The 19,490-nt window shown below is 38.0% G+C and overlaps 1 long non-coding RNA gene across 5 annotated transcripts in view; it reads right to left on the bottom strand.

Annotated features, from left to right (window-relative positions):
• Positions 1-16,982, bottom strand: part of LOC124103129 (uncharacterized) — a 33,171-nt gene extending 16,189 nt beyond the window's left edge. For 2 of the 5 annotated variants that reach the window (XR_009228230.1, XR_009228232.1), the window contains exons 1-2: positions 16,875-16,966; positions 7,537-15,650 (exon numbers count right to left, since the gene is read on the bottom strand). This is a non-coding gene — a long non-coding RNA (uncharacterized LOC124103129). Of the gene's footprint in view, positions 1-7,536; positions 15,651-16,874 lie in introns of all 5 variants that reach the window. The other 3 variants (XR_009228231.1, XR_009228234.1, XR_009228233.1) reach the window with 3 other exon arrangements.
• Positions 16,983-19,490: the final 2,508 nt, after the last annotated feature.

Raw genomic sequence — 19,490 nt, 5'->3', positions numbered from 1 at the left:
TCATCCAGGGAAAAAAGTCCTGGAAACTCTGACTAGAGTTCTAGAAAAACTACTGTCATATACACATCAATACGCCAAAGCTTCTCAAGGCTTCCTGGGACTACTTGCAATTAGTTATTGATTGACAGGTCCAGATTTTTTTTTCTTCTTCCTTTTGGCCCATTTGGGAAAACTTGGAAAGCTAACCTAAATTTAAAACTCCCCATACTGAGGTCATGTTACTAACCAGCTCCACTTCTTCCTCTGCCCAATTCTACATTCTTTGCACAGGTACTGAGCACAAAACAAGTCTCTAGTAGAATTCCTGCACATATAATATATCTCCCCTTCTGCTAACCAGGAACCCGCCCTGCAACTTGCCCCCAAATCCATCCTTTGCTCGTGGATGCCTTAAAATCCAACTGCCAATGTGGTTTTTCACGATCTATAAGCAGAATATACAAAATATGGCTTTCTTCATTTTCTTTTAAGTATAATTAATGTGCTTCAATTGGAGGTCAAACAAAATGTCAAAGCAAGAACTTTCATTTCCAGTCAAAAGCCATTCATATTTTTGGTTTTTACTCATTATGAGTTGAACACGAATTCTATATTCCTTCCTTCTCTCCCTTTCTATGTTGATTCCAACTTCTCGGATTAATATGAGATCTGGGTGGTCCTGCGCTAATGACTCTCAGACTGCATAGCCATTCCCTTGACTTGTCTTCTCTACTTGTTAGCTGTTGACATTCTTCAGTTGAGGAGGGGATGGGTGTGGGCCATGTCCAGGAAACCATCACATCATTATCCATCCTCCTGCTCATATGGCTCACTTCAGTGTCTGAGGCTACAATCACCTTATTTCAATCATGGGACCCCTCTAGGCAGCCAGCTTCTTCCTCCTGCTCTGGTTTTAGTCCTTTCCAGGGGCACAGGATATACCTATCCCTCCCTATGTCTTATACAGGCTCTGGAGGCTCAGGCTGTCTTGATGCCCTCCCTGAGCCTGATCTAGATGCAACCCCTCTTTTGTCCTGCTGCCTCCTGTCTAAGGAGCCGAGCATGCTTATGATGACAGTCACTGTGTCAGAGCTCCAGTTCCAAAGGGGAGCATTAGTGATAGATGCTCAAAGATTCTTAACAGTTAAGAGGTGCTCTGTGTCTGGGGATGTATCTCAGTGGAATGGACTTGCCCAGTATGTGACAGGACTTGGATTTGATCCTCAGCACCTGAAACAAAAAAAAAAAAGTGCTCTAATATTCCTCTAGTATGGCCACTAAGATGTAGAAGGAGCAGGACCTGACATAAAGGCACCAAACATGTCAGTTGTTATTGTCCCCAGCACACAGAAGTTTGATCAATTTTCAAATATAAAACTTATCTCATATCTTCAAGCATCCTTTCTCAAATGTATTATTTAAGCAAAAATGCCCACTGGCATTCAAACATGAAATTTTTTTTTCTTACAACTTATTGTTTCTGTACTGGACTTCAAAAAATCAGATTTGGAAATGTACAAGTTCGGATTCTCAGCATACAAGTTCCTCTAGGTCCCTTGTTTCTGTCCCTCAAAAGAAAAGCAGCCTAGGTGTGCCCTTGTGGGTTGTCACCCCACCTTCATCTCCCTGGTCGACCAGAAGGCGGTCTTCTATGGCCCACTTTCACTGGCCACCATCTCCTCTAGTTTCCAGGTCTGAGGCAGCAGAAGGGAGAGGAACAGAGTGGGCTCGGGGTAATTCTTCCCCACCAGCACTTGCCCTGCAGGCTGGCTGTAACCAGTCACTGCTTCTCTCAAGGCCACAAGCACCCCAGAGTTCCTCTCTTTTAGTTCCCAGGAATTGCATTTTGGGAGAGCTTTTGACTTGATTTGCTGAACCTAGGGTCTCTGCATTATCCCTCAGTATTCCCTCATACCAACCCCTTTGTAAATAACAAGATCTTAAACTCATTCTTAAGTATCATTCATATTACAGCCACATGTTTCTGATTTAATCATATGATTTCATATTACATATGAAAATGTGATACTATTACATTCCAGATAGGTGGACACAGACACTGATTATAGTTATTATATTTCACACTATGCTTTCCGTTCTCTAATGTTCCTTGACTCCACTCATGATTTCCTGGCTTATTTTTCTTGCTCAGAGTATGGCCCCTCCTCGCAGGAGTGCTACATCATCAGGGAAAAGCATCTGCCCTCAGGCCATTTTATAGACATAGCTTTTTTTCAGCAGAGATACCTGTGGAACCAGCGTGATCTTGCTTTGCTCACACAGCACTGGATTATCTCAGATCCCACTAGAGCATCCCATCACTGATTCACATAAGCTGCTTCCTCATCTTACAAATTCTTTCAAGACAGCAGTTTCCTTTTAATACTCTTGATTCTGTCACACAGAATACTGGGACTTTCCTTATTTCTTCCTAAACTTATTGGGACCTTGGGTCACTGACTTGACCTGCCCTTTCTTCTTCCAAGAAACTAAGCATGCATATCCTTTAATTGGTTCTCTATCAGGTCTGTCCATCTCCCTTGGGCTTGTCACAGGGGAATAATGTTCTCAATTTCCCTACATTGTCAATGCTGCCTGGACTTCATTGATCTTGGGAAAGGTTGTGTTTCTCTATGAGTAATGGTAAAGAAGTATCTTTGTGCAGTTGCCTTAAAATTATGCCTATTCTTAAAGATGACCTTTTCCCCATGCTGCTTTTGAAATTTACACACAATCCCAGATGACTCACTCAGAGAAACCCTGAAGCTGGAGAAGCAACATCACATTTTCCTCTCCAAGATGCACCCTCTTCTCAGAATATTCTCTCTCAGACCCCTCCCCAGGGAGGAAGATTTCATAGAAAATATCTTATTATGGATACAGTCCTTTTCCACTGGACTTTCTGTGCCATTCTGGAGATAATGCAATTCCTTAGGAGGATTTTACTTACCTGTTTGCCATAGGAAAGTTGGTTATGCATTAATCCTGCATAAAATACTGCATGGCTTGCTCATGGCCCAAGGAAAACAAATACATATAAAGTGTAGATATGTTTTATATTATATAAAATGTCTGATCTAGAAACATTGCATGGTCTGGCTCCCGAGACGTTCTCCAACTTGTGTGCTGTACTACAGTCGGAACGCCTGAAATTTGGTTTCTTGGAAATATTATTCTCCCTTCTGCCTAATGTCCATGCACATGGGATTTCTCTACATTCCCCTTTTCATACAGGGTTATTGATTTTAATTTTACCTCAGCATCAAGCTCAGTTTCCTGGGGCTGCTTGCAGTGACCTCCCAACTCAAGAAGGTTCCTTTATTGCGTCCTTCTCTATCATTCATAGAGACATAGTCTTCATTTTATACTTAACAATAGTCATAACATTTGTTCCATAGGTATTTCAGTTTGATAATACTGCATCTTTAGAAGGAATCTTACTAGGGCTGGGGTGCATTTCAGTTGTAAATGCTTGCCTAGCATACAGGAAGCCCTGGGTTAGATGTCCAGTAACACACACACACACACACACACACATATACACACAAATCCAATTGGATTGCCCTAAATCAATAATTAGGTTGCTTTTATTTTTACTACTAGATTATTAGCTTGGCTAAAACAAAACCCTTGCCAAAGGTCACATGTATATCCCATTCTTGGTGTTTCTATAGCCTCACTGAGGGCCTGAAGCATGGCAGATTTCAGCACACACTGCAGCTGATGGATGGTTTGTCAATCTCCTCTCACACCCTCTTCTTTTGAACTAAGATTCAGTCCACATTTATCTTGTATTTCTTCTAGAACACCTATACTTTCTTTCCTCTGCATATTATTATTATCTTTCTTTTCACCTTTATTGCTCAATCCCACCTGTTTCTTCAATCAGAGCTTAAGTGATGCTTTCTCATAGTGATATTCTTGGACCAACACTTTTATGTTTCCATTTTACACACATTTCACTCATAACAAGTGTTTGTTTAGTTATCTCCTTTCCTCACTAAACTGTAAGAATCATAAGGCCAGAAAGATTCTATTTTGCACATGACTGAATGCCCAACACTTAGCATGAAGCCTGGCACTTCACAAGTGCTTGATCTTCATTTGCTACTTATTAAGTTGCAGAGATCCCTAAATTAAGATGTTATAGAAGAGTTTTCCATGATATACTTGAGCTGTGTCATCAAAGAAATAGCATTTTTGTTAACACAGTTACTCTAATGCTATTTTCTAAATTAATACAGAGACAAGTGTCTTGTCCAGAAAGGTCGAAAGCATTGCCCAAAAATATCTGAAGAATCATTCCCTATACATATTTATTTCCAAATTTCTAGCCATATACTATCTCTATATTATAGGCCAATCATTTCTATTATACATTTATTGTGCAACTTCCATGTAGCACACATATTTCAAGGTTGTATGTCAGATAAAAAGAAATATAAGACATGTTCAAGGACTTCGAAATGCTATAGCTATGTTGAAGAAATCATGCCAAATTTTATTACATTATCACAACCAAAAATTTCATGTAAAAATAAATGAAACTCAGTACTATGTATAAATACAATGCACTGAAAGTTAAAAATAAATAAAGAGCAAATGGTGTGGTGTTAAAATGTAGGAGTTTAAAAAACAGAGTGATCACTAGAGGTCAGAAGAGACAAAACAAATCGAACACCTTAAAGGAACAGGGATTTGAGCTTGTTTCTTAAAACTTGAAAAGCATCTGATAGAAAGGAAAAGGAGGATATTATGCCTGGATACTTCCTACATAATTATTGTAACCATTGCAAACCCTGAGTCAAGGAAAAACAAATCATCTTTACCATCCGCAGTCATAGATATTCAGTCATTCCCAGGGAGGTGGCTTCGCTTCTTAAAATCCCCCCCACCCCGCCCCGCTCTTTGCATTAACATTTCAGGTATTGCTTTAAAAAAAAATAATAAGAATAAATCAGGAAAAATAAACTTCATTGAGATTGATTGAATCCTATTTGTGTCTCCTATAGCCAGAATAGAGTACATTATGTATTGATCTCTTACCCACATACTTCTACTTTACTATTACTAAATAAATTTTGATTTATAAAGAATGACCCATAGAATCAAATGTCATCTCATATTCAATAGAGTGCTAATTCCTGTTACTCAAATGGTCTCCTTCTTATCCAAGAAATGTAATGCATGTGTTGCTTATTATAGAATTTCAATAAAGTATTGATGCACTAATACTTTATCCACTTACAGGATATGAGGTCAAAGGTTCAAGAAGAAGTACAGGCTATTCAAAGCTTCATCAAAGGAAGATAATGAAAATGCAGGGGCTCTGGATGGAAGGAAGAAGAAAAGCTCTGCCGAAATACTTTCTGTGGATTTTGCTCTAACAAGGTTTGTACAGTACTGAACTGAACTCTGTGACGTGGGAGGCTGAAGTAAAATTTGTAACATTTCATTAAAAGAGTCCTGTTAAAATTTTTAATGTAATTATGTGTTTATATAGCATATTATTAATTTGTTATTTTATTCAGTATTTTATGGTTTTGGTATACAATGCATAATCTAATATCTGCTTTTTATAGCAATTGCTAATTAACTGATTTACTCTATGTTGGGTGAGAAGAATCTTTAATTAGAGTGAGACAGAGTCCTTTCACCCAAATATCTATGCATAACATTAGCTGAGAGTTGTAAATTGTTATGAAAACTGCTAAAGAATGTACTGAAGATGACTGTATCCACTGTTTGAAATGAAAAGGACACACATTTCTAAACATATTTATAAAAATGAAACAGCTATGTAGTGAGTGGGTTTTGGTTCTATGTTCAGTGTTCCTCCTTTGTAGTCTGGAATAATTTATTTTTACAAATTGCTTTGATGCTTCTGTTTGAAGGTTTTGAGGTGCTTTCACCAAGATTCAGTGTGGTTCTTGTAATTTGCTGTGGGGACCAGCATCTATCTCCCTCTGGGAGGTGGGGGGGGGTCTTAGATTTTGTTTATGCACTGATCAAGGCACAGCCTTTAAAACTCCACATTTTAATCAGTTGTCTTCTACACATGGCTTTGCTTCCCTCTGATACATTCTATAAAATTCTAGCTTCCCGTGTCACTATTTAATGGTGAAACTGTATCTCTTAACCTGTCTCTAACCGGAACATTCTGAATCATGGTGATTGACGGAATTCTATCTGCTCGTTGCATTTTTACTTCCAAAACTTGCTTCTTGATTTTTATGGGGGTGAGAGCAATATTTTTAATACATTTGGCTGGAAGCAAGTTCTGTTTAACATAAGAGCTGAAAATAACGACCCTATTCCTACCTAGCTCTACAGCATGTCCATTCTAATAAATAACCCTTCATCAATAATGATGCCTGTGGATCTAATTGTTTGATCATGCCATGATCACTTTGACTAGCCTTTCATGCACATTATTTCACTTGGTCCTTATCTAATGTGTTAGAAAAAGAAAAAAAAAATACACATATACAAATATGTTTTTTTGATAGATTTGCCTCTGTCTCTATAAAATTATACCTTAAATTAAAGTGTCCTGGGATTATGGTCTGAAAGGGGAAATGAAATAGCTAGATATAAGAATAGAGTCATTTATGTACTTTTAAGTGTTTAAGTATTGTTGAAGAGTAGAGTTTTGATTTGCAAAGACAAATCCTTTTGAGAGAGAAAAGTTTTAGAATACAGAAAACCTGTTCTTGCATATCAAAAGCAAAACCCCAAAGGAAACACGACTTAAGGTTTTGGCCGTTTAAAAACATTGTTTTTTTTTTTTTTTTTTTTTCTTCCCTATTTTATGGGAGGTGGGAAAGGAAGCCAGTCTCCCACTTCATCCAACAGAACTAGAAAAAATTACTGAATACATTGCCAATAGGAGGAGATGTTTCAATCAATGTCTTCTCAAGCAGTAGGAAGCAGTAAAATTCCAGACATGGTTGCTTTGAGTAAGGAATTGAGAATACTAGCTCTCACTTGCCATGAGACTCTGAAAATGATGAGCCTTGTTGCAAAATCTCTTGTAAGCATCCTGTGGTGGGTAATGTAGTTGAAACAATGCCAGAAAAAAAAAGGCAGAGAAGGCATGTAAAGTCTCCCAGTCTGTTTGGCTCAATAAAGGCTAAGGAGAATATTCAAATGAGAAGGGGACTGTCATCAAAAGTAGGGAATCTTTTAGAGTTCAAGGTGCATGATTAATAAGCCAGCATGAACCAACAGTGCAAGAGCAAGAGGGGGAGAAAGCTAGTAGAACCAGTAGGAAATCAGAGAGTGCATACAATAAGGAGCAGAGGTGACACAGACTATGGATACCTCATTAGGAGACCAGACGGATGCATTTCGCACAGAACATCATTGTCCAGTTAATAGCTACACATATTTAAAAACTGCTATGTCCCAGGGATGACTGGGAAACACAGGAGAGACAGAGCGGAGAGAGAAAACACTGTAAAAAAAAAGTTAAAACAACTAATTTCTGGTATTAATTTTTAGCCAACCACTGAATGATGACAAGGAAGAATTTGTGATAGAAAAATAAAGTCTTACCTTTTTTTGACTGTCGTTCTGGATCGAAAATGAATTCTACAAGCTGCACCATAAGCTAAACAGGTTCAGAAGCATTGCTCCTACTCTTTAGATGAAGAAATCTGTTGGTCTCCTGGAAGTCTCAAAGCATCTACAGCGTGGTGCTAGAACAAGAACTCTCATGTTGTTACTGTCCTAGGCCAGAGGACTGATTCTGGTAGTCCCCACCAAGCAGGTCCAGCCACCAAGCAGAAAAGAAAATGTTGAAAAGCAGGAAAGGGAACATAGTGAGTATGGCCATGGTGGGTGTTGGCATGTTGACAGGAGTTTCAGGTTTACGTAGAGAAGAACTGGGGAAGGGGCCTGAGGCTCAACTTAGTGGTCCTGGTCCAACTGTGGTCTGGCTAATCATTCTCTCGGTTCTGCTTCTGCTAGATGGCAGGAAAAAGGGATAAAGATCCCTTTGAGGGGAAAAGCTCTATTTGTTGCTCTGGATGTTTATCTCTCCGAGTTTGGATCCTGGAGGGGAGGGATGACTGGAGAGTCTAGACCCCACTGCAGGACACCGAAACAGAACCCTGCGGTCCTTGCCTCAGTCTTCAAGGGGGATGGGACGGGCCAGGTAAATTTAGGGATAATTAACCGCATATTACTAGTTTTTAGATAGACACTCCTTAAATAATTAATATGGGAACATGTAGAGGTGAGCAGGGACATGACCCAGCGTGCAGTTTACAGGAGGCAGATGCAAACGGAGGCAAAGATGCAGAGCATCATGTGGCTTTGGCTCACCCACAGGACTTCTGCCGGTCTAGGTAAAAAGCTACTGTTATTAGCAAAGGCAGCCTTGCCACCTCCTGGTTACAATGTCCCCAGGGTCTTGGGGTGAAATCATCCCACTTGTGCTCCTTTTGCCCCTTGCTCTTGCTGATGTAGGGTTAACGTTTAATCCGCACACCTATAAATGAATCTTCTTTTACTTGACACTGGGAGCAGGCCATAGAGATTAGGGAAAGATGATGGTTTGGTGCTTTCAGACCAGTGTTTATTTTTTGGCTGTTTATTGGACTTCAGACGTGTTTAGTTATGGCTCTTGAATGCTGTTTTTTAGTTTCTTCATAAGTCTTATCCATCTTGATCAAAAACTCATTGTTTTCTATGTATTTATCTCCATTTCTCCTCACCATTAAAATGGAACTTCCACAAAAACAGGAAATTTGTCTCTTTTGTTCATTTTTATTATTCTGTGGCTAAAACATTGCCAGACACGTATTATGCGCGAAATAAATATTTGTTTAAACCATTCACTAATGAAGAGGCAGTGAGCCTCATCAAGTATGACACTAGAATAAATAGAAAATTATCTGATGAGTTTCAAGTTTCACTTCAGTGAGTACCATTAAATTAATTGTACCGCATGTGCAATGCTGTATAATAAGCATCTCCAGAAGGGTCACTCTCAAACTCCACCATGCATCACCATCATTTGCTGAAGTTGTTAAAAGTGCAGATCCTCCTAGGAAGCCTTCATTACAGACCCTGCTTCAGTATCTCTGGAGAACATCCTCCAACTCACTCTATCATCATTTAATAAGTGGTCTGAGTAAGGTGGTCAAACTGCCATTTCAAGTCAGGCTCCAGAGCTACGACTCTGACTTCACTATTTTATATTCTTGTTTCAAACTCCAGTCGGAAATTTTCTTCTCTCATGGCAGATAAAGCTTTGGAAAAACAAAGCACCATTTAGTTAATCATAATGCCCTAGCCAATATGTTAAAGTCTTTCAGTAACCTTTGGTGACAACATAGTTTTAACTCTTCAATTCTACTTTACACTTTTATTGTTGTTTTACCACTTGCAAAATTTTATATAAAGCACTTTTTTATATCTACAATAGAGTTTTTTTTCTTTTAAATAATATCTCTAAAATACATAACTATTTCATGCTACATAGCAAAAAATATAGTACATGGTATCATTTTGAAGAAAAAATTTAGATGCTTAAGGCTGACATTACATGAAGACTTGGACCTTCACTTTAAATGTGTTCAAATTGTAAACCATAAGAAACATTTCATAATCTGTTGTTGTGAGTATTAGATCAAAAATCCAAAGAGGCATATTTGTATACAAGCTGGGATTACACTTTTTAACAGAACATAACATTGATAACAAAACTCATGACTTCATGGGTAGGCCCTGTTGTGAGAAATGATTATTACAGGTACCTGAACTTCACTTGGCTGTTGTGTTGATTTTCTATCTAAAGAGAAGTGCCTTACAGTAATTTCAACAGTTTCTGTATTCATAATAGGAATATACTTTTTAGTAGATACTTTGATGACTCTTTTTGCAATGTTTGCAAAGAAAATAAAAGAAAAAATATGTGAATTTGTCCTCGCCTGCTAAACATTTGCCTTGGAGTCATGGGAAATTTACTCTACCATTACTGCTGTCCCTATATCAAGGGATGGTAGGAATACATTAGAGTAGTAACAGGGCCTGAGGTCTACCATCTGTTCTCAGGAGGATATATAGTAATGAGCTCAAAGCCTGTGTATAGCATTCCATACATGTCCTTTTTGAATCTAATCCAAAAAATATTTAGTTTCTAAGAACAGGAAAAGGGATGTAATTATAATGTAAACACATCCATAGAAACATATGGCATAGTGGACCCTGACATGAATGGTCTGTTGTCTGTCCTCATCTGATTAAACCCAGTAGCAGCTTTTTCACAACAGACTTTTAATAGCAGCTATGCACTGACAATACCCACGTCTCCAGCCCCTACCTCATGTAGGCAAACCCCATATTAGATTCCAATATCCAATGAAGTAAGCAATTGACCTATTTTGAAAACCATTTTAAGGAATCCAAATCCTCATTTTTTCTCTCTGCAAGTTTATATTCATCTACAACTGGTACTAACTGGTACTTACATAGCATTTAAAGGCAACTGACAGGTAAAATAATGATGTAGAGTGTATGTGGAATATGTTATGTGGATAAGCAATTTGGAGAAATAAAATTCAAATTATTTGATGACCTATGTCAATGACATGAAATATAAAGATTTGCTCAGAATTATAAAAAAGCTGACATTAAATCTATATAAATAAGTTTGAATTAATGTCAATAATAATGAATGCTTATGGGGCTGGGGTTTTGGCTCAGCAGTAGAGCGCTTACTTCACACATGTGAGGCACTGGGTTGGATCCTCAGTACTGTTAGAGTCTGTAAACAAGTCAGGATGGCGCCTGGCAAATGTTAGAGTCTGTAAACAAGTCAGGATGGCGCCTGGCATTTTGCCAGAGGGAGTGGTTTGTGAAGTAACGCCAGCAAGCCATTAAGTGTGGAGATTTCTTATTGGTTGACTGCTGTATCTAGTTTATGCTAATTAAGATAAGCTGTGTGGAATGTATAAATACCTCTGTTGTCCTACAATAAACGGCTTCCACTCCTGCTGTATCAATGTACACAAGTTGTTCCTCACCCCCCGTTATTTTGCTGCAGCCGGACTGCAGCACAGTACCACATAAACATAAATCAACAAATTAAAGGTATTTGTCCATCTACAACTTTAAAAAAAGTGAATGCTTGCATAATATTTTTAAGTTTGCAAGTATGTGCTAAACATCCTTATTTATCTCCTCCTTTCGAATAAAGGAATTCTTTATGCCTAGTCTTGAAAAATAAGTATTGCAGACATGAAACCTTTAAATTTGTAGTTTCACTTTCTCTTGGATTTATAATATTGAAAGGATTTGATAATATCCAATACAAGTGAATTATCAAGTTATTAATGATTTGTCTGACACACATTTAATTAACTGAATTAATAATGAACAGTGGCATTACACAGGCTATCCAATTCATTTACTATATATTAATATGCTGGTTAACACTTAAGAAAAGTGGCCAGTCATTATCAATGTATCTTTGTGCATTGTGTGAACATTAATCAGATCAAATTAATGTGGTGTTACTTTTAACTTAAGCAGGCATTAATGAATGCTTCATCATTTCAAAATGTTGCCACAACATATCAAAAGCTTAACTTAATATTTAGCATAAAAATGTTCATTTAAGACTCATGTTAATGAGAACTTTGTTTTTCTTTTATCACAAGTATAAAGACCAGCAGTATAAAGTCTCTTAAAATTTATTTAACTGTATAACAGAACCACCTTCAAAGTTGCATTTGTTAAGAATACTTCTGCATTCAAAGCTATGGAAATTCTTTTCACCTTCCACTTTTAGTCAGTAGATCAGTTCATTTCTATTAAGAGACAGAAATATGACTTCATATTAATGATGGAATCAAAACAGATGGAGCTATCTAATGGTTCAGGCAGGAAATTAGAGTAGGAATTATAGCTTCTTACCCTTATATCTACCACTGATTCACTGAATGACCTTGGGCAAATTACTTAAGCTGCCAGGTCAAATTTTCTAAGTGCACATCTTTTTTTTTTTCCCCCCTCTATGCCCAGAGCTCGTATTAAGAGAAAAGGAAACTCTAGAGATATAGAAAAAGGAAATGATATAATATAGAGAGGAGGAAAAAGCCTTTGGCATAAAAGAGATTAAGTGGCTTACCCAAAATTTCACATTCAGCGTGGCCTACCGGGGATTCAGATACAAGTGTGTGACTCAGTGTACCTCGATTTCCAATTTTTAGTATTAACACAAAAGCGACTTTGTGGGTTATAAAAGTGTGAGCTTAGAGTTGCCTGGAATATCATAGATATTTAATTGATGTAGCTTATCTTTATTCTCTTCTCCAGCAACCAATGTTACTAATTGCTTTTCTTAAAACAATTAGCAGATGTGTCTGTTGAATCCAGACCTTGCTGTTATAATTCCTGGGTTTAGCTGTTCTCACCAAGGCGCTCATCAATTCACAAAGGTTCTCACTGGTTTCCCACTCACTTCATCCTGTGCTACATACAGCACACCTCTGATGTCTGGACCACAGTGAAAGGATATGCAGGACACCAACAGGGCCCTGAGCCAGCTCCTGATACCATCAGCATTTACCTGTCATGCAAAATAACAGCCTCCAAAGGAGAGGGAGTGTCCTGGTATCTTTCCTCTATCTTCTTACTGCCCAAATTCATTAAAATAACAGCACGCTGATTCTACCTCTAATATATATGTTATCTGACTCTGTTCTTAAATTTCCATCTAAGCTGACATTTCTGTAATTAGAACAATATTATTTCTTAGGAACTTTTTGGCCAGTCTCCTAGTGGCTGATGTTTTCTCCTCAAATGCTTCACATTACTTACATGATGTTCCTGTGACCTTTGAACCTACTTTAGCCTTGCATATTCATCTCAAGCCGGCCTGAACTTCTCATTTCCTGAACACACATAGCACCCCTAGATCTTCACCTATACCTCTCCCTCTCACTTTCCAACTGCACTGAGTTCTCACATGCCCAAGGCACATGAACAAGTCTTTCTTCCTATGAAGTAAAACCTCTTTATCTATCACTACAGTTACATTTATTCCATTGTTTTGGAAATTATGAGTTTTTAATTTATTTTTTCTATCTTATTTTCTCTTTTAGATACAATTTACATTAAATTTCAAATTACATTAAATTTCAAATTACATTAAATTTCAAATAAAAAAAATGTTTCAGATGGAGTTAATCAGGCAAAGAAGACTCAATTCAAGTCTAATGTAATAGGGGTGGGATTGATGTGAGTTGTGTTGCAACATAAATATGGGACATTTTGCAAGTGCTGGGATGAGATAGTGGGAAAGAACTGAAGGACATTAGGGGACAGGTTGGTCAGTCAGGCCACCTGTTCTTTGGCCTTGGTGCCCATAGGAGTGCGATTACTACCCTTGTGCAGAGACAGAGAGAGAGGGACACCACTTCCTCTGTGATTCTATTTCACAGGATGGCTCCCAAGTCCTTGAAAAGGCCATTTCTGGGTTGTAAAACTAGCAAGATGTGGGGAGATTTACATTCCAAGGGGGCATAGAAAGAATTTACAATTAGAAGTTTTCTAAAGTAAATGCTCTAAGAAAACAGGTCAGGGCCTGTCACCAGGAAGAAACCTGTTAGTCAATCTGAGAGGGACATTAAGGCCATGTAGGTCAATATTGAGAACTGCAGATTCTGAGACATACTAAACACTCTATAAATTTTACTTGCTGTTATGTTTTATAATGTCTGACAGGATGTTCTGGACATTTTTTTATTTTTTGTTTAAATCCAAGAATTATGCTTGTCTCACCATAGATGCACCTGAGTACCAGATCCTGGGCAGAATAGGTATAATTTTCTTTTCTTTAGTTCACTTGCTTGGGTGCTGATAAACACCATTCTGTTTTCCCTCATCATCCCTGTTGTTTTGTTTGTAGGTTCTAGCACCTAATTGCCCTTATTTTGGCTTTAACAAAAGGTACTCAATCCCTTGTTTATCCAAGGACCAAACCTATTCCATGCTCCATTGGGGCAGGGATAAGTCTTACTTCCTAGGAAGTAAAACCTCTTAATGGAAGAGGGGCCACTCTCATGCTGACATGACAAGTTTTCTCTCAATCTTACCATAAGAAATAAACTGAATGATTACCATTCATGGGCTAAATATGATGGCATCCTTTAAGCATGTGCACTTAGATATAGGTGCACACACCTGCACACATGCTGTGTACAATGGAGGTAAAGTTGAGAAGAGCTTCAGAGGAGCAGGGAGTGACCATTGCGGACCATTTGAATACGTGAGTGTTCATAGTTCATTACTTCATAATTGCCCAGGGTCACTGTACCACTGGGTTGTACTCCCAGCAATTTTAATTTTTTTTTTTTGAGACAGGTTCTCCCTAAGTTGCTCAGCCTGACCGTGAATTTGCTATTTTTCTGCCTCAGCCTCTCAGAAAGCTGGGATTACAGATGCGCATCACCATGCCAAGTCAATACTACTATTTGTTATGTATCATACATAAGATAAGGATATGTATGTACAATTAGGTTTTAAATCATTTATTCTATTTAAGAATCTTAGTTTTAAATAGCATATAGGACACTTTCAGGCTCAAACTTGCTACATAAGAGCTTGGAAATCCTTTTTACCAATCTTTCCATGGGAAATAAACTGAATGAACTGAATATCAGTAACTAGTCTTGGACCCATCAGAGAAGAGAGGTCACAAGGTCAGCTGCTATCCTGGGCTCTAGAGAGAGAGAAGAATCCAGAGAGTCACAACCTGGAGAAGAGGTTGTTGGATCCATTAACCAGCAGAAGAACTGGAATGGTAATCTTGAAGAATTCCTAGAGGCTGAGTGCAGATTAGCGTGAGGATGAGGAACCACTGAGGACCCATGTTAGTCTGCTTTGTCACCAGAAGTTCTGCCATGTTTTTATCGTGATGATAAAAGAAAGATGTGTTCCACCTCAGAGGAGGGAGGAAAGGAGTGATCTTTGTGAATCACCCATGTATTTGCTATAACAAAGACCTACTCTTTGTCTCCCTCTACCTTGTTCCACCTTTCTTTCTAATCCCATTGTAAGGGTAAAAGAAATTGAAGTTAAAGTGTAAAAGACCAGGCATTGTAAAGTTTCTCAGCTGCAAGGCCTGAGTTAAAATGTAAAGGACCAGGTATTGTTAAGTTCCTATGCTACATGCAAAACCTGAAATTCCTGTAGCTGTTAAGACAATACTCGAACTGCCCAGTAAATATTCCCCCTGACCGCCTGGTTGTTTAATAACTTAGGGCCCTGTGTGGCCTTGCACGTAGGCATCGCAGGGCCTGGACCAATCAGTTTGAATGTGTACCCTGCTTTAGAACTGACCTATCACCCCCGCCCTACCTGTTCCCACCAATGAATGAACTAATCATGTCTCAGAATTGTTGTTTGATTTTCCCGCGGTGTATGATGATTTGTTAAAGGAGACTGTGATGTATGTAAAGTCCCGCCCTCCCCAAAAAGTGTACTTAAGCATTGCACAACCCCTGCTCTGGGCTCTGGGCTGCTCTCCTTTCTTGAGTGAGCACGGAGCCCCAGCGCTCTGGATTGGATCCTCAATAAATAAACCCCCTTTTGCTGTTGCATGAGCCGCGGTCTCTTGGTGGTCTCTCCCTCCGACGTTCGCCGGACCCTTACACCATCTGAAGAAGAGAGTTAAGAAACACTCGTGAGGCCGCAATAAAGCAACGCGGGCTCAGTGTGTGGTCACAATAAGGTGACCCAGGCTCACTAACAGACTGAAATTTAATCATAATTAAAGAATGTTTCTGGTACCCCTGTCCTTACCACCATGGCCACAAGCTTTCAATCTAATGAGAAAGGATCATGCCAAAAGAGGGGCAGGACATAGATTCTCTCTCAACACATCTGCTTACAGAAGATAAAGGCCACAGAGAGGCAAACACAAGGACAGCCAAAGAAATTAAAGCCTCCATAACTAGAGTTCTGGCAGCATAAAGTACAGTCTGACTTGTTGCCAAGTTAATTTAAAACCCCACACTAAGGGCTTATATCCTCATTTTTCCACTTCCTGACTCATTATGTCCAACCTCCAACATAACAATTGCAAACCATGCTAAAGACAGAAAAAAGAAGGAAAAGAAAACCCAAGGGGAGAAAGTGTGTACCAGAACCTGATTCAGATATGGTGGAGATTTTGGAGTTATCATACTTATTAAAATAAAAAAGGAGCCAAGGCAGGATGAAAGACCCTTATCCACAGAGGAAACTAGTTATTAAAATAATTATAATTAACAAAACATAATTATTAAAGTAACTATGATAATATTAAGGGCTCCAATGGCAAAAAAAAAAAAAATAGACCATGTGTAAGAACAGGGTTTTAGGCAGCTTTTTCGCTGCTGTGACTAAAAGGACCTAATCAGAAAATCGATAGAGGTCGAAGAGGTTATTTGGGGACTCACAGTTTCAGAAGTGTCAATCCATAGACAGCAGACTACATTCTTAGGGGCTCAAGGTGAGGCTGAACTTCATGGAAGAAGAGTCTGGCAGAGGGAAGCAGCTCACAGGATGATCAGGAAGCAGAGAAAGAGATTCCGCTCTCCAGATACAAAATATATACCATAAACCCGTGGCCCCAATGCCCACCTCCTCCAGCCACATCCTTCCAGCCTTCCGTTAATTCCTATCAGGGGATTAAAGTACTGATTGGGTTAGGACTCTCACAACCTAATCATTTCTTCTCTGAACCTTCTTGCATTGTCTCACACATGAGCTTTTGGGGGACACCTTACATGTAAACCATAACAGACAGATGGTAGTTTAAACAGAGAAAGTGAATCTCTAACAACAACAACAACAACAAAAATCAAAAGAAAATGCTAGAAATAATAACAACACAATACCTTAAATAGAAATGAAGAATGCCTTTGATGGGGTCACCCACAGTAGACTGAACTCAGCTAAGAGAACTCAGTGAATGTAAAGCAAAGTAAATAGATTGTTCCCAAATTAAAATACAAATAGAAGATAAAGAATAAAAACACTAGAGTCAAACACATGGGAACTGTGGGAAATTGTGCAATTTATAAGAATGCATACTTGGAAAACCACAGTGGAAGAAAAAAGAAATACTAAAGTAATTATGGCTGAGAAGTTTCCAAAATTTGCATTAGATACTGAACTAGGAATCCAGGAAGCACTGAGGAAAACAAACAGGGTAACACCAAGCAAACACACCTGGGTTTGTCATATCTGACCTGCAGGGAAAGATAAACAAGGAAACTTTAGAAAGCAGCCTAGCGGGACAAAAGACTCTTAGTCACAGAGGAACAGAGATAGGAGTTAGAATGCAAACCAACTGTGCAAGCAAGAAAAAATGGAGCATATCTTAAATATTTAAACTGAAAGAAATCTCCTACCCAGAAATCTATATAGAGTGAAATTACACTTTGAGACTGAAATAAATACTTTCTCAGGCCAAGAGAAACTGAAGAAATGCATTGCTCCCAGAGCACCCCTGTGAGAAATGTCAAGTGTCTATAGTGAGAAGGGAAATGACCCCACTTAATATAATGTGTATTTACAAGCGTTGTCCGAGGTGGTACTACAGGTGTGGTCACTGCTACTGGGTGTGCATACTGAGAGGTTCTAATGGAAATTTGACGTGATTTTAAGGAACACACAAAACATAGTGTAAGAAGGAGTGGTTAGTGGAATTAAGTAGAACACTTAGTGGATTTAAGAGCTTTGATGATTGATTCCAGAAGTTCAGTGATGAAGCAGGAATACTAGAGATGGGGCAAATGAGAACAAGGAGGACTTCTCAATCGTATTTCCCCACTTGTACTACCAGCATCCTATTCATGAAAAGAGTAGGAATGAAAATTATCTAATGTTGAGTTCTTATTTTGAATCTGAAGTTGGAGTGAGATCCAGTTTTGACACTATTGTTCCAACATTGTTTCTACTTAAATATGAAGAGAGCAGGACACATCCATTGGATAGTTTATGGAAGGTCCTACAGTTTGAGATAGACAATTAAAATACAGCAGAAAGAAGAAATCAATGTAAAATCATGTTTGTAATTGAAATAGACAAAACCCTCTTTGGCCTAATGAATAAAAAAAATAAATAAAAGTAGAGAAAGCTAGAAAAGTGAAAGTAGGGATGAATCAAGTAAAACAAAATCCAAAAATTATAATCTAAACTACTTGCAATTTAAAAAAACTAATCAAAAAGTCTAAAAAAATGAACAATCTCTAATATAAAAAATAAATTGCCAAAATATCTTTAAGAAGATATAAAACAGAATATTTCAATTGCCATAGTAAAAAATGTTAAAAAATTAAAATTAAAAACAACAAAGAAAATGTAACAGTTGAATTTGATCTACTTTTGGAAAACATTACATTTCTGTAATCTAAATAATTGAAGAGATGTAGAAGAAGATGAAAATTTTACCAATTAATTTATAAAACCAACAGAGCATAAGATTATATCAATTGAGGAGAAAAAGGAATTTAATAAAGCTCAAATGTCATTTCTAATGGAGCTCTAAAAATAAGAACAAATGTTATGCTATTTAAATGCAATAAAGATGAGTTAACAAAATTGAATAGCAAATATCATTTTAAATAGAAAAGCACTAAAATAATTAAGTTAATATAAAAATTTCTTTTACTGTCATTGTTGTTAGTATTTGGGGAAGGGGTGTTCTAATAAATGCTTAAGTTAAAGGAAATATATAACCAGAGAACACATTAGAAAACAGTAGCTACAGCTCTGTATTTAGTGATGATATAATTTTATGATTTGAAAACTTAAAGATAACTTTTTTAAAAAGTAAAATAATGAACAATAAGATTCTATGTGGGCATCTGGACCCAATACTTACTCTCCATTATAACAAAAAGCGTCAAGAAATATAAATGAGAGAAAGAATTCAGCTCAGAGACCAAAAAGTTTGTGTATTTTACATAAAAATAACCTTTTAAAAAAGCATAGACTTTATATGAAGAAAATCATAATATTTGTTGAATACCTTTGTATTTATCAGCTTGATGTCACTATGACAAAATACTTGAGATCATCAGCTGAAAAGGAGGAAAGATTGGCTCAAGGTTTCAGAAATGTTAGTCCATGATCAGTTGATGCTATTATTTTTGAGCCTGTGTGTTAGGGTACAACATGGTGATAAGCTTGTGGAAGAGCAGAGCTGCCACGTCATATTCAGAAATCACAAAGAGAGAGAAAGAATGGGGACCAGATTCCAAAATCTTCATCAAAGCCATGCCCCCATGGCCTACTTTTCTTTCTAGGCCCTGCCTCCTGAAGTTGGCACCATTTGCCAGTATGACCACCGTTGGGGCATGAAGAATTTAGTTCCTGAGCCCTTGGGGGAATACCCAAGATCTAAACCCTAACAACCCTAGAACTTGCCGTTTTGTCTTCCTGATCTGCCTGTCCCCTAGCTCTGCTTCATCTGCTATAGGTCGCCCACTTGCTGCCTACAGGGTTGT

The sequence above is a fragment of the Marmota monax genome, unplaced genomic scaffold (assembly GCF_021218885.2).
Source record: "Marmota monax isolate L192 unplaced genomic scaffold, Marmota_monax_Labrador192_F-V1.1 WCK01_AAM20220418_F8-fsc00039, whole genome shotgun sequence".
NCBI classification, from domain to species: domain Eukaryota; kingdom Metazoa; phylum Chordata; class Mammalia; order Rodentia; family Sciuridae; genus Marmota; species Marmota monax.
The sequence above is the reverse complement of the archived record's forward strand: the minus strand, read 5'-3'. Positions and strand labels throughout refer to the sequence as shown.